We start from the raw sequence: 2,840 nt of genomic DNA on the forward strand, positions 1-2,840 counted from the left end.
AAATTATACCCAGAGCACACAAGTACCGAGGTTACGGAACTAAAAACAAACGAACATTTTGATGTGTTTCAATCCCTTGGGAGTCCATTAAACAAGTTCTCCAGCCCATAGAAATGGGGCCATCTAGTGATCAGAATATACTAGCACCCTTTAAATTTGTAGTCTCAACACGTTTCACCTTTAAAAGACCTCTGTATTGCCTTGAATCCATCCCTGGAAGCAGTGTAATTAAATCCTAGGAAGAAGTTTGACGATATGGATCAAGATTCTTAAAACTGCTGTTACCCAAGTTACTCCAGGCCTTATACACGAAGGAACAGAAACAGTAATAATTCAAATGGTCTGGCTTTCCCTGCACATATAACAACTTATCCTTCCATCAGTATCCCTCAAGCCTTTCAATGTCAGGATGTCTAATATTTCTACAAACAAGTCCTATCCCACCAGTGACACTGCTGGTTCTCCTGGCCCTGTCTCCTCCAACCCCTAACCCATCATAGACTCGGAAGCTTCCCTCTGCTCTGCCCAGAAAGGCTACTAACAAATCCAGCAGCAGCCTCTTAGCCTAAGAGCAGCGCTAGCTCTCCCGTTTCCTGCGGTGTGTCATACTGTCTCATCCAGAGCCCTAAGCATTGCTGCCCCGGCCCTCATCCTTCAAACTCTTCTTCCCCTGCCATCTACCCTCTTCTTTTCACAGGACCAGATGCCAGCCCATAGTGCCTGGCAGAGGACAGACACCACACTGTCACTCTGCCTTCCCGCTCTTGCCCAAATACTTGAAACTCACCCTATGTGTTAGTTTCCATTACTGATGATATACTTCAGCTATGGTGGCTTGAAACAGCTCGAATCATCTTAAAGTTCTTGAGGTCAGAAGTCCAAAATTAGTTTCACTGGGATAAATTAAGGCTTGTGCAGGCCTGGTTCCTTCTGGAGGCTCTAGGGGAGAATCGTTTCCTTGCCTTTTCCAGGTTCTGGAGGCTGCCTGCTTACCTTGGCCTGTGGCCCCTTCCTCTGTCTTCAAAGACAGCAGTTCAGTATCTTCTCTCTCCTCTGACCTCTGCTTGTATTCTTACCACTTTCCTTTCTGATTCTGAAACTGCCTTCCTCTGATAAGGACTCTTATTGGTTATATTGGCGCCACCTGAATAATCTGGGCAATCTCATCTCAAGACACTTAATTGCAGCTGCAAAGCTCCTTTTACCACGTAACATATTCACGGGTTCTAGGGATTAGGATTTGGACATCTTTGGGGAGCTGCTATTCAGCCTGCTCTGTATCCTCCATCAGCAAAACACAAATGCCGGGAAGATTTGAAGATGGAGGCATAGGTAAACACCTGTACTTGCCGCCTTCTACAACCACTTCAAAATTACAACTGAAATGGAGAATAACTATCATCCAGAACCGCTGGAAAGCTGGCTGAATGCAAATCCTACAATTAGAGAAGTAAAGAAGAAAGCACACTGAGATTGGTAGGAGGTACGGAGGCAAGGAAGGGGCTGGTCTGGCACTGCATGTACCACTTTTTTAATCAGAAGGGAGATTGTCTCTGCAGAGGCTACCTGGAGGAGCAAGGGGTTCCACCCCACACCAGCCCCCCAGCCCAGGGTCCCAGAACTGGGAAAAGAAGTCCCTTCAGGCAGTAAGAACTACTGGTTTTTAAAAACCAGTGCAGACTGGGGCTCAGTGACACAGAGGCTGCTAAAGACCCAGCTGTTCCTCTTAAAAGGCCAGCACCACAAACTGAACTTACAAGGTCCTACTTCCTCTGAGCTCTGGCACCAGTGCGAGGCTTTGGGAATTGATTGTCTGGCATCGGGGCAGGAACTCAGGGGAAGCTTTCTCCCAGATGGAGGTGCTTACAGGGATCATTGTTCCTATCCAGGGACTTCCCTGGTCACAGGGCTGACTGGCAGCCATTTCTGTTTGCTCCACCCTGGTGATTCCCTAAGACCCCGCCTCACCCAATTTATAACCCCACCCAAGCTGAGTGCAGCGGCTTTTGCAAATGAATGGCCTGTCCTGGCTCAGGCTAAAATCTCTCAAACAGGCTGAAGCTGGGTCAGGGAGCCACAAACCTATCAACAAAAGGCCCAAGACCCAGTACCAGCACCAGCGTGCCTTTCTTCATAGCTGGGCCTCATCTGGGCACTTCCAAACCCAATACAAAAAGTAGGAATCTGTAGATCTCCCTGCAGCTCCTGCTGGGTGGCCCCAGGCAGTGGCTGACTTTTCACCTCCCTGGAGATCCAAGAGCCAGTGTACCCAGTGGTCAGTGTCAGACTATACCAGATTACAACTCTACACATCCATAAGTGACACACTCAGTGAGCACCAAAGCCCTACTGAAGCAAGTCCTGCTCCATAGGGGTGTCTCCTGCACAGCAGCTCTCCCACTGTAGTCACAACTGGTCCTCACAGCCAATTGGCCTGAGGTCAATTCCTCCCAGTGACACCAACAGCAATCAAGTCTCAACTATAATAAGACTGAGCTCATAGCTCACAAAGGGGTGCACCTAGAGCCCCCTGCTCAGGTGACTGCGGAGGCTGAGCCACTGGGCCCTATAGAACGCCTACTGCAGAAGGTCACTCTACCAACTCAAGGAGACATAGCAGCTCTACCCAACACATAGAAACAAACACAGGAAAGCAGTCAAAATGTGGAGACAAAGAAACATGTCACAAATGAAAGAAATGGAAGAAAGCAAACTAGTGGACATAGAGTTCAAAACCACAGCTATAAGGTTACTCAAGAATCTTCTAGAAACCACCAAAGAAAAAAGACCAGTCAAAATTTAAGCATACACTGACTGAAATAAAGAATATATAGGGATTC

The sequence above is a fragment of the Cnephaeus nilssonii genome (genome assembly GCF_951640355.1).
Source record: "Cnephaeus nilssonii genome assembly, chromosome: 6".
NCBI classification, from domain to species: Eukaryota; Metazoa; Chordata; class Mammalia; order Chiroptera; family Vespertilionidae; genus Cnephaeus; species Cnephaeus nilssonii.